Genomic DNA, 13549 nt, shown 5'->3' on the forward strand with positions numbered 1-13549 from the left:
TTGGGTAGATTTTCATGTTTCCTTTGATTTAATCAACCATGTATGAATTCATGCTATTTCATGAGGTTTTATGCTATAATTGTCACTTATTATGAAAGAATGAATATCTCATGATTTTGAGCATAGCTTTGATGTGTTTGGTTGATTAATGATAGGTGAAGAAAGCTTGAAGAAAGGTTGAAGCAAGAAAGAATGGCTAGGAGTAAAGAGAGGACAATGGAATAAGTGAAAATGAACCAGGAAGCAAAAAGCTGGACCAAAAGTTAGCCTCAAACTTTTGCACAAACTTTTGGGTGAAAAGTTAGCCCCAACGTTAGCCCCTAACTTTTGGGCTAACGTTGGCACATGAAAGTTACTCCCTGGGCACCAAAAGTTTGCGCCAATGTTAGCCCCTAACTTTGTGGCTAACGTTGGCATGAGAAAAACACCCCCTGGCCACCAAATATTTGCGCCAACGTTAGCCTCTAACTTTTGGGCTAACGTTGGCGCCACACACCACAACAGCTTGAAGGGGTATACTTCCAACAAGAATAACTTGAGCTACAGAGCTCCAAATGAAGTGATTCAAGAAGCATTGGAAAGTAGGAATCAAGAGCTTTCCAAGCATATATGGCACTGCATGGTGGACACTAAAATTGAGGGAGAAAACTGCCCCGCAATGTGCATAAACGAACATGGTGGCAACCTGCAGTGAGGCCAACTGACCTCTGCACCTTCAACGGAGTATAACTCGAGCTGTAGAGCTCCAATTGATGCGCTTCCAATGGCAATGGAAAGTAGACATTCAGGGCTTTCCAACAATGTATAATAGTATGGGGTGGACAATACGTTTGAGCCTCCAGAACTGGCGTTTTCGCCAACGTTTGAGGCAAACTTTACCTCAAACGCTGCACACCAAAGCCAGCAACCATGCCCTCTTCAAATGATCATAACTTGAGTTGTAGATGTCCAATTGAAGTGATTCTAAATGGGTTAGAAAGCTGACATTTAGAGCTTTCCAACCATATATGATAGTCTATATTGGGCATAAAATTGGCGACATGACAAGAGGACAAAAATGGCGCCATAAATGTGCATAAGGGAGGCCAACGTTGGAGCAAAAGTTAGACCCCAAACTTTTGCCCCAACGTTGGTATCAGCAAAAGAGGGTGGCTGATGTGAAAAGTTGGAGTAAAAGTTTGACTCAAACTTTTACTCAAACTTTTACTCAAGCTTTTGCAAATTCAAACCCGGTTCACTTCGGTTCCTCCTCAAACTCCAAGAGCAATCAACCAAGGCCTCTATCAACCCAATTCCATCAAGAGCAAGGGCCCATGATCATCACTCAAAGGCACAAGAAATAGATAAAATAGGAATTTCATTTGATTGTAATTTGTTTTTAATTTCATTTTCATTTCCATTTTGTAAAGCCTATATAAGGCATCATTTTCATATTTGTGGGGAGGCTGGCTCAACTCGAGCATTAGGAGTAGGGTAGAATAGAAAGTCCCCTTTGATACACTATTCTGCAATTAGCATTTTCAAATTTTGAATTCAGTTTTCTGAAATCTGAGTTTCTACAAGTCTTTGCTACACTTTTCTTTCCTGCAAGTTAAATTTCCTCTAAGCTTTGATCTATTGCTCTCTTTAATTTCCAGCACCCTCTCCCCTTTACATTTCATGCAATTTACATTTCTTGCTATTTAAGTTTCTGCAATTTACATTTCTTGCTCTTTAAGCTTCTGCCCATTTACATTCTGCAACTTTAATTTCCCTGCAATTTTTACCTTCTGTTGCTCAACTTCACACAATTCACTCAATGTTAGCTTGACTAAACTAATCACCCACTGAAGTTGCTTGATCCATCAATCCCTGTGGGATCGACCTCACTCTAAGTGAGTTATTACTACTTGATGCGACCCGGTGCACTTGCCGGTTAGTTTTGGGTGTTTTGGAGAAATTCGTTTCTTCTACGAAAATATCCCATCATCTATGCACATCCGCCATCCTGTGACGGTCCTTGTAGGTATGAGCTCGTTCTTCTCATTGGTAACCACAGTGATCCCTCCCTTCTTTGGCACAACATGTATGGGGCTAACCCAAGGGCTGTCCGAAATTGGGTATATGACCCCTCCTTGCCAAAGCTTCATAACCTCTTTCTGTACCACTTCCTTCATGATTGGGTTCAGCCTTCTTTGGGATTGAATTGATGGCTTGGCATCATCTTCCAATAGTATTTTATGCATGCATATGGCTGAACTGATTCCTTTCAAGTCAGCAAGGGTCCATCCAATGGCATCCTTATGCTCCCGCAGCACCTTGAGTAGTTCGTCCTCTTGATCTTGACTGAGGGATGAATTTATGATCACTGGGTAGTTTTCATTTTCTCCTAGATATGCATATTTGAGAGTGGGTGGCAATGCTTTGAGTTCAGGTTTGGGTGCTTCTGATTTTTCGTTCCCTTCCTTTGGTGCATCTGGTATATGTATATCTGCTGTAACTACCTCTTCACTTGATTCAGATTCTTCCTCCACCAATCTCTCATTTTCTTCAGGTTCATCTTCTTCAAATTTCTCCTCCACTTCATCCTCAAGTTCATCTAACCTCATGCATTCCCCCGGTGGATAACTCATGGCCTTGAACACATTGAATGTCATCTTTTCATTGTGTAATCTCAGGGTGAGGTCACCCTTCTGAACATCAATGACAGCTCCAGCAGTGGCCAAGAATGGCCTTCCCAAGATGATGGAAGTCTTGGCGTCTTCCTGCATTTCCAGCACCACAAAATCTGCTGGGAGTATGAAATCTCCTACTTTTACTAGCAAATCCTCTACTATCCCGTGAGGGAATTTGAACGACCGGTTTGCTAGTTGTAGAGCTATTTTTGTTGGTTTAGCCTCCTCAATTTTCATCTTTCTCATCATAGCTACTGACATCAAATTGATGCTGGCCCCTAAGTCACAAAGAGCCATTTCTACTGTGATTTCTCCTATAATGCAAGGGATCTGAAAACTCCCAGGATCCTTCAGTTTCTGAGGTAGTTTATGCTGAGAGATAGCACTGCACTCTTCAGTTAGTATCACAGTCTCATTGTTCTTCCAGCTTCTCTTCTTAGTCATTAGCTCCTTTAAAAACTTGGCATAAAGTGGCATTTGTTCTATGGCTTCAGCAAATGGTATATTGATTTGTAGCTTCTTGAAGATTTCCAAAAATCTCAAGAACTGGTTGTCATCTTCCTTTTTCTTCAATAGCTGGGGGTATGGAGCTCTTGAGATGTTCAGTTGGGGTATCTTTTTTTCTTTCTGCAAACTTGGCGTGTGGGGTTGCATTCCATCTTGCTCTTTTCCCTTTTTATTTGAGCTTTCTTCTTGAGGTTTTTGGGGATGTTCCTTCAGTTCCTTCCCACTCCTAAGTGTGATAGCTTGACACTCCTCCCTTTTGCTTGAATGGGCATCATAGCAAAAATTGTGCTTAGGGAGCTGCTTAAACAGATAGCTGATTTGTGTTTCCAGTTTTGTGATGGCAGCATTTTGATTCTGCATGTTTGACTGCACTTCCTCTCTGAATGCTTTACTGTCTTGAATGTCTCTACATATTCCTTCGATGAAGGTTTCGATCTTAGAGAGCTTGTCATCGATTGATGAGTGGTTCAGATCAGATGTGCTGTTTTGGTTTTGATGAGTGTGTGGAGAAGTGTTATTGTGGCGGTGTTGAGATGTCCTCTGGGTGAATTACTTTTGATCTTGCTCACTTCCCCACCCAAAGTTTGGGTGGTTTCTCCATCCAGGGTTGTAAGTCTTGGAGTATGGATCATAATTTTTCCTTGGTGAATTCCCAATGTAGTTGGCTTGCTCCTGACTACCCTCTGCTTCTTCATGCACTCCTTCTTGTGTTGTTGATGAAGTGGAGATTGCTGCTACTTGGTTCCTCTCCATCTTCTTGGTGAGGTCAGCCAGCTGCTGGGTAATGAGCTTGTTTTGGGCCAACAGAGCATCTACATTGTTTAGCTCCATCACTCCTCTTGTGTTCCCTCTTTCGGAAGCATATAAGTAGTCATTTTCTGCTACTGTTTCAATAACATCTATGGCTTCCTCAATGGTCTTTTTCTTGTTCAAGGATCCTCCAGATGAATGGTCTACGGCCTTCTTTGACTCATAAGAGAGCCCCTCATAAAAAATGTGCAGCTTCACCCATTCATTGAACATGTCAGGTAGACACCTCCTTGTTAAGTCCTTGAACCTCTCCCATGCTTCATATAGAGTCTCACCATCTTGTTGCCTGAAAGTTTGAACCTCAGCTCTCAGCCTATTGATTCGTTGAGGAGGGTAGAATCTTGCTAAGAATTTGTTCACCACATCTTCCCAAGTTGTCAAGCTCTCCCTTGGGAAGGATTCCAGCCACTTGGCTGCCTTGTCCCTGAGTGAGAAGGGAAATAAGAGCAGTCTATAGGCGTCAGGATGAACACCATTAGACTTCACTGTTTTACATATTCTCAGGAAGGTGGTTAAATGTTGATTGGGGTCTTCTTGAACACTTCCTCCAAACGAACAGTTGTTCTGAACAAGGGTGATGAGCTGTGGTTTAAGTTCAAAGTTGTTGGCATGGATTTTTGGCTTTTGGATGCTACTTCCACAATTGCCTGGGTTTGGATTGATGTAAGAGCCCAAAACTCTTCTATCCTCCCCAGCATGATTTGCTCCACCTCCTCTGCCATGGTTGTGAATCTCTTCTTCATGATGATTTTCCATGTTTTCTTCCATGTTAGGTTCAAAGTATTCCTCAAAGTGTTCCTCCTCTTCTTCAGCACCAACTACACATTTTTCTTTTGCTTCCCTTCTTAGTCTAAGGAAGGTTCTCTCAGGTTCAGAATCTAAGAAAGTTGAAGCCCCGCTTCTTCTCCCTGTCATACAACCAACAAGTTCAAACAAAGAAAATAGGTGCAAACAGTATTTGTGTCAGAATTACTGTTAGTTGTGGGTGGTGCAATATATCAAACAGTTAGTGGGTTAGCAAACAGAATTGAAATAACAAAGAAAAACAAACGAGTAGAGGGAGAAGGGAAGAAGGTTAACTAAAACAAAAAGTAAATCATTCAAACAAAAAAATGAAATTCACAAAATAAAAATGCTCAATCTAGTGATCTTCCAATTTAATCATTGTTGATGCACAATCAATCCCCGGCAACGGCGCCATAAACTTGATGCACGGAAAATTTGTCTCTCAACAAATCTCCCTTCGGCAAGTGTACCGAAGTTGTCGTCAAGTAAAAACTCACAATAGAGTGAGGTCGAATCCCACAAGGATTGATTGATCAAGCAACTTTAATTAGAAGAATGTTCTAGTTGAGCGAATCCAGAATTTGGGTTGAGAGTTGCAGAAATTAAAATGGCGGGAATGTAAATAACAGAAAAGTAAATGCTAGAATTAAAGGACTGGAAGTAAATGACTGAAAATACATTGCAGAATTGTAAATGGGAATGGGGGATTTGCTCATAAAAGTAAATGACAGAAATTAAAGAGAATGGGTAAGATCAGAGATGGGGAGTTCATTGGGCTTAGGAGATGTTGCAATTCTCCAGATCAAGTTCATTTTCATCTCTTCCTCAATCAATGCACTCATTGATCTCCTTGGCAATCTTAAGTGATTGAATTACAATTTCTTGCAATTCAATCTCTCAAATCTTGGTCAATAGCCAATTCCTTGGTCAATTGCTCATGAGAAGAGATGAAGTATGGTCACTGATTATACCACATGCATTTCCCAAACCAAGTATTGAGAGGGTTATAGTCACATACCCATCCAAACCCAATTTGGTCCAGCATGAGAAAGCATTTCTAGCTTGATCTCTTCATTCCTCTTTCAAGGTTCAAAAGAGATCCAAGTTTGAATAGCTTCTCTTCCAAGATAACTACTCAATTGGATGAAGATCGAAAGCTTTCAAGTAAAATCAAGAGGAAAGATAGAAGAAGAATAATGAAAATTAGTATTGATCCATCAAATTACAACAGAGCTCCCTAACCCAATGAAAGGGGTTTAGTTGTTCATAGCTCTTGAAAATGAAAACATAGATGGAGAATACATCATAAAACTAGAAATTGCAAAGAAAGTAAAATACAGAGAGTAGTTCCCTTTTTTCCCAGCTTCCAGAACTTCTTTACAATTCAAAGCTACTCCTATATATACTACTCTTCTCAGCTTCTAGTTTACTCTTCAAGTCTTGGGCCTTTGGATCTTGAGTTTGAAGCAGTTCTTTTCTTCATTTGGGCTTGGTTTTACTTGCAGAGATAAAGTGCTAAGTGGGCAGAGACTTCAGCTCAGGACATTAGGGGTGTTAATATTTAGTGAGAATATAAGTTCGAGAACGTTAGTGACACTTAACATTGTCACTAACGTTCCAATGCACCCCTTTGCCTTACGTTAAAACCCACGTTAACTAGGTTAACGTGGCTTTTAACGTTGCCTTGTTAATCCTTCGAGAATGTTAGTGACACTCAACATTGTCACTAACGTTCCAGTGTGCCCCTTCTTGTTTCACGTTAAAGTCCACGTTAACTAGGTTAACGTGGCTTCTAACGTGGTCCTTGCCAACCTTCGAGAACGTTAGTGACACTCAACATTGTCACTAATGTTCCAATGTGCCCCTGGGTCTCACGTTAGAGTCCACGTTAACTAGGTTAATGTGGCCTCTAACGTGACCATCTTTAGCCATCCCAACGTTAGTGACAATGTTGAGTGTCACTAACGTTGGCTCATCCTTCATTCCTCATCGTTAGCTTCCACGTTAACTAAGTTAACGTGGAGTTTAACGTGACTCTTGGGGGTTGTGTGGTTGCTTCAACGTTAGTGACAATGTTGAGTGTCACTAACGTTGTCGACAACTCTTCATCCTTTACGTTAGTTCCCACGTTAACCAAGTTAACGTGGGAGTTAATGTGGTACTTTGCACCATGGGACAACGTTAGTGACAATGTTGAGTGTCACTAACGTTGGCTTCTCTTCCCCCCTTAACGTTAGAGGCCACATTAACTAGGTTAACGTGGCTTCTAACGTGGCCACTTATGAGTAATTGCCAACGTTAGTGACAATGTTAAGTGTCACTAACGTTGGCTCAACTTCTCTTCTCCACGTTAGAGTTCATGTTAACTTAGTTAACGTGACTCTCTAACGTGGGCATTAATGGCTTTTTGAGAATGTTATTGGCAATCACTTTTCTCATTAATCTTGCAAGTTACCTCCCCTTTTCTTGCTTCCTTTTTGGTCCTGAAATCAAGCAATAAAGTGCATCAAAGCTCTAGTCCAAGTCATGAGTAATGCAACATAATTTTTGTCACTAAACTTATACAAAATCCTCATGAAATTATGTAAAATGCACAATGTATGCTTGAGTCAAGGCATAAGTGAATATTGATGTAGCGGAAAACGATCCGACACAAAACTCACCGGCAAGTGCACCGGGTCGCATCAAGTAGTAAAACTCACAGGAGTGAGGTCGATCCCACAGGGATTGAAGGATTGAGCAATTTTAGTTTAGTGGTTGATTTAGTCAAGCGAATCAAGATTTGGTTGAGAGATTTGTGAATCGCAGAATTTAAATCGCATGGAAAGTAAAGGGAATGGGGAATTGGCATGAAATTTAAGAGAACAGGAATTAAAGTGCTGAATCTTAAAGAACAAGAAATTAAATGGCAGAAACTTAGAACGCAAGAAATGTAAATTGCAGAATCTTAAAGTGCAAGAAATGTAAATGGCTTGAATTGTAAAGGGAATTGGGAATTGGATTTGCAGAAATTAAACAAGGAAAAGTAAAATTCAACAAACAGAGAAATAGAAAATGACTTGGATTGAACCGGATCTTAAAACAGAAATGTAAATGAGATTGAAAAACATTAAACAGAGGATGTAAAATTGGAATTCAGATCTCAGGACCCAAGAGACTAGATAACCAAGTCTAGATCTCAATGCCTTCCTAGATCCAACAAGAACAATTGCAAAGGAAATGTAAATTGCAAAGAAAATAGATGAAGAAGCAATTAACCGAAACTGAGATTTAATTAAGCAGAGAATTAAACAAGATCCCAAGGTGAGATTGAAACAGAAGTTCTTCAATTCTCCACCCAAGATCTGAAGCAAGAAACTTAAAGAGTGCTGGGCAAGAACAAGGAAGAAGAGAGATCAATTCTCCTCCCCAATTCTCTTGAATTAAAACAACAATGCTAGAATGTAAAATGAGCTCTCTACTAAGTGCACTAATCAAACCGAAAAGAAAAGCTCTCTTAAAAGCTTAAATCCTATGCTATTTATACACTTTCTTCAAATGGTCTTCAAGCCTTCAATTGGGCCTTTGCTCTTGATGGAATTGGGTTGATAGAGGCCTTGGTTGATTGCTCTTGGAGTTTGGAGAAGAACCGAATTGAACCGGGTTTGGAATCATGAAAGCTTGAGTAAAAGTTTGAGTAAAAGTTTGAGACAAACTATTACTCAAACTTTTCACATCAGCCACCCTCTTTTGCTGATACCAACGTTGGGGCAAAAGTTTGGGGTCAAACTTTTGCTCCAACGTTGGCCTCCCCTTGCACACTCATGGCGCCAACGTTTGCCAAAAAGTTAGAGGCAAACGTTGGCGCAAACTTTTGCTCTCCAGGGTGTGTTGTTCATGCGCCAACGTTTGCCAAAAAGTTTGAGGCTAACGTTGGCGCAAACTTTTGCTCTCCAGGGTGTTGATTTGTGATGCCAAAAGTTTGCCAAAAAGTTTGAGGCAAACTTTTGCTCCAGCTTTTTGCCCAAAAGTTTGCACAAAAGTTTGAGGCAAACTTTTGGTCCAGCTTTTTGCTCCCTGGTTCATTTTCACTTATTCCAAAAGTTTGAGCTAAAGTTTGAGGCAAACTTTTGCTCAAACTTTTTGTCCTCTCTTCCTCCTAGCCATTCCTCCTTGCTTCAACCTTTCTCCAAGCTTTCTTCACCTATCATTAATCAACCAAACACATCAAAGCTATGCTCAAAACCATGAGATATTCATTCTTTCATAATATGTGACAATTATAGCATAAAACCTCATGAAATAGCATGAATTCATACATGGTTGATTAAATCAAAGGAATCATGAAAATCTACCCAATTGGCTTGCTTATGGCTCAAGAAAGTGCATAATTCAATTGAAAACAAAAGAAAAAGGCTAGTGAAACTAGGCTAAGATGACTTGTCATCACAACACCAAATTTAAAGCTTGCTTGTCCTCAAGCAAGAAATGATTTATTGAGAAGAAAGAATGAAATGGAAGAGGATGTTCATGCTAGTAGAGTGTTATTGGTAGTTCATGGGGTTTTATGTGGATATGTAAACACTCACCTCTTATTGACTCTTAAGCCTAGAAAGTCTCCTTCAAGCTTCAAGTAACATACTGCTATGACCTCTCATTATTTCTTTATCCTTGGCTATTATTTTGTTCATAAGCTTTATTTGAGTGTCATGTGTAGCAAGCTCATTTCCTTTTCTTTATACTTGACACATTATTCATTATAGACACTTGGCTCACATTCCTTCTTAGAACATTGATGCCCAGCACCTCTTTGGGCTACTAAATGCCTTGTAGTTAGGTTGCTCTTGATAGTGGACTTTCAGCTGATGATCCCGGGTTAGTTAACCCAAGTCATCAAGTGTTGATGCACCCCAAAGAGCTTAATAATCCATGCAGATCCTAATACAAAGACACCACAGACATATATTCTAAGGTTCAAGCTATTGGTGTCCAGCTTTGTTTCTTTTTGTTTTTTTTTTCTTTTGTTCTGCCACTCTTTGGCTATTTCTTTTTCTTCCCCCTTTTTTTCTGTCTTTTTGTTTTTTTTTTTTTGTCTAACCAAGGACTTTTATTTGATTGAGATTCATAGACAGTAGGCCACTTTATACTTAGAAGGAGACATCCTAGTTCTTTTATTCACTAAAGTGAGCTATTATACAATCACACACACACACCACCACTTACTTTTATTGCACTTCTATCTAACAGAGAACTATCTCACTTCACATTCAAACATCTCTTTTATTGAATTGAAAATGCAGGGGACAAGGCATGCTTTTTGTTCAGTGAAAGTAAACACACAAGCACACACATAGACTAGCTTACTTATTCTAAGAGTGATTCTACTTGTATTAGATGAACACTTTAACAAAACACAAGTCAAAACATTTTTCAACAGTAAGAGTTAAGTGTAAATACAATCTATTGGTTTGCAGTTCCTTTGTCCTTCCTTCTGTTGTGCCCTTTTGAGTTATGATGCATAGTGTCTTCAAATGGTGGTGAATTCCCTGCATAATTCTCAAAAGTTGCTTGCTTCTCAAGCCCTTAGATGACCAGTTAGTATGCATGAATTGATTGTGGCTTGTGGATTCAATTTGGTGTGGGAACACCAAACTTAATTTCTTGCCACTTTTCTGGACACAGCAGGTTAACTCTAGGCAAAATTTTGTGTCCTTGCTAAAGGTTATGAAGTTTTAAGACTAAAAAAAAGCAGTTAAGTGGTTGAATAATCTGTTTGATTGCTTGGAACTAGCAATGTGCATGAAGTGAGAATGTGCTTTTAAATGAGGTTTTGGTGGAACACCAAACTTAGAATCCTTCATTCTCCCTTAAATTGTTTTGGTGTGCAACACCAAACTTAGCTCCTTGCAATGCATACCAATTATTTAACATTTTTATTGAAAAGGCTATGAAAAGAAAATTACCTCAGGTTGGGTTGCCTCCCAACAAGCGCTTCTTTATTGTCACTAGCTTGACATCTCGTTCTTTGATCATGGAGGCTGAAAAGCATAGTGCCTCAGCTTTTCTTCTCTGACTGTGATCCTCCTCTTTGTTCTCTGGTGTTCAATTTCAGCATGTTCCAACGAGAGTATGTTGCTGACAGTGTAATAGTCATCAGTCTGTTGGCTTGCTTCCAGTTGTTGATATATCAATTGCACTTTGTCACCTTTGGAAAGCCCCTCTGTTGGAATCTTTCTGTTCTTCCAAGCCCTTTTTGTTTTGTTTCTGCGTTTCATCCCCTTTTTTGTTGATCTTTCTTTTGTGGCTGTAGACTTACCTTGGGGATTTCTCTCTTCAGTGGCTAATACTCCAATATCCTCTTGGACTTTTTCATCCTTCTGCACAATCTTCTGCCTTGGGATATTGTTGTGAATCACCTTGTCAATTTCCATAGAGTCCCTCCTCCTATTACTATACTGGGCTTCTGGTAATACTTTCAGAGTGACACTCTCATCATGCATCCTGAGAGTTAGTTCTCCTTGCTCTATGTCTATGATAGCTCTAGCAGTGGCCAAGAATGGCCTTTCCAGTATAATAGAATCACCATCATCCCCATCTGAATCTAGAACCACAAAATCTGCAGGGTATAAGAAATTGTCCACCTTGACCAGAAGGTTTTCAATCATACCCCTGGGGTATACCGTTGACTTATCTACTAGCTCTAGAGATATCTGTACTGGTTTAACTTCCTCTATATGCAACTTTTTTACCAAGGAGGATGGTATTAAGTTGATACTTGCTCCTAGGTCGCACATTGCTTTAGTGATGGTTAATTCCCCAATGGTGCAAGGTAGCAAAAAGCTCCCTGGGTCCTCAAGCTTAGGAGGAAGCCCTTTTTGAATCAAGGCTCTGCATTCCTCAGTAAGTAGTATGGTTTCTTTCTCATCCCAACTTCTCTTCTTATTGATAAGCTCTTTCAAAAACTTGGCATACAGAGGCATTTGCTCAAGTGCTTCAGCCAAGGGAATATTGATTTCCAGCTTTTTGAAAGTCTCAAGGAACTTATGAAAATGTTGGTCCTTAGTTTCTTTATTGAACCTCTGGGGATATGGCAGTGGAGGTGTGATGCTCTTTCCTATTTGCTGCTGTCCCTGAGTTACTTCTTTTGAACCGTGTGGTTGGTTGTCCTTCTCTTTGAGTTTCTCAATGCTCTTGTTTGGCATCACAACTTGATCCTTGGTTTCATCTGCCTTTGTTTGCTCCTCATCTTCTATTGGCCTTTTGCTGCTCTCTGCTTGCTTCTTTGTAGTGTCATTATTGCTCATCAATGTTCTCCCACTCCCTAATTGTATTGCCTTGCATTCTTCCTTAGGATTTGGAAATGTGTCACTCGGCAGAGAGCTTGAAGGTCTCTCAATAGAGATCTGCTTGGAGATTTGCCCCATCTGCCTCTCTAGGCTCTTTATGGAGGCTTCATGGTTCTTGGTTGTCATTTCCTGGTGTTTCAACATTTTATCCATCAAGGTCTCCAAGTTAGTGAGTCTTTGAGATTCAGATGATACTTGAGGTGGGTTATGAGATGTGGGTGGTGGATGGTAGGCATTTTGGTTGGTGGGTTGGTTATTGGATTGGTACTGGTTGGGGTTGGGGTAGTTGTTTTGAGGTTTTCTGTAGGGGTTCTGGTTAGTTTGCTGCTGGTTGTGGTTTTGGTTGCTTCTTGGGTTGTTTTGGTTTGAGTTCTTCTGCCATGGTTGTTGGTTTTGGGTGTGATTATCTCCCCATCTGAGGTTTGGGTGGTTCTTCCAGGATGGATTGTATGTATCACCATACACTTCATTTGGTCCTTGGTTGTGCATATACTGTACTTGCTCTTGTTGTTGTTCTTCTTGAGTTTCTTCATTTTGCCCCCATGTGGATGATGGTTGGCTTGTGTTAACTGCTGCAACTTGGAGGCTATCAATCCTCTTGGCCATTTGCTCAAATTGTTGTTGAATTTGCTGCTGCATCATCTTGTTTTGAGCCAAGATTGAGTCCACTCCTTCTAGCTCCATTACTCCTCTCCTTTGTGATGGTTGGCGATTCCTTTGGTGAGCAAAGAAATATTGATTGTTGGCCACCATGTCAATAATATTTTGAGCTTCTTCTGCTGTTTTCATCAACTGCAATGATCCTCCAGCTGAGTGGTCAAGTGATTCTTGAGCCTTTAGAGTGAGTCCTTCATAGAAGTTCTGTAGCTTGTCCCACTCAGTGAACATTTCTGGTGGACATTTCCTTAGCAGAGCCTTGTATCTCTCCCATGCTTCATACAGATTTTCAGCATCCAATTGCGTGAATGTTTACACCTCAGTTTTCAGCCTGATGACTCTTTGAGGTGGATAGAATTTGGCTAGAAATTTAGTCACCAAATCATCCCAGCTAGTGATGCTTCCTTGAGGAAAAGTTTCAAGCCATTGTGCGGCCTTGTCCCTTAATGAGAACAGGAACAGCAGAAGCTTGTAGGTCTCAGGATTCACGCCATTGGACTTGACAGTGTCACAAATTCTTAAGAAGGTAGATAGATGTTGATTTGGATCCTCCAATGGTCCTCCCCCAAACGAGCAGTTGTTTTGGACCAATGTAATGAGTTGTGGCTTCAATTCAAAGTTATTTGCATTGACATTAGGGGTGAGAATGCTGCTTCCACAATGTCTAGCATTTGCAAAGGTATAGGAGGCCAAAACTCTCCTCTGGGGTGGGTTGTTGTTGTTATTGTCTGCTCCACCAGGTGGATTGGTTGAATGTTCCTCCATATCTTGGAATTCTTCTTCTGATTCCTCTTCTCCAACAATATTTTT

The 13549-nt window shown here is 40.3% G+C and overlaps 1 non-coding gene across 1 annotated transcript; it reads left to right on the top strand.

Annotated features, from left to right (window-relative positions):
- Positions 1 to 4182: 4182 nt before the first annotated feature.
- LOC112740054 (small nucleolar RNA R71) lies at positions 4183 to 4286 on the top strand. The gene has a single exon (XR_003170989.1). It is a non-coding gene; the product is annotated as a small nucleolar RNA R71 (small nucleolar RNA).
- Positions 4287 to 13549: the final 9263 nt, after the last annotated feature.

This window comes from Arachis hypogaea, chromosome 13 (genome assembly GCF_003086295.3).
Source record: "Arachis hypogaea cultivar Tifrunner chromosome 13, arahy.Tifrunner.gnm2.J5K5, whole genome shotgun sequence".
NCBI lineage: Eukaryota > Viridiplantae > Streptophyta > Magnoliopsida > Fabales > Fabaceae > Arachis > Arachis hypogaea.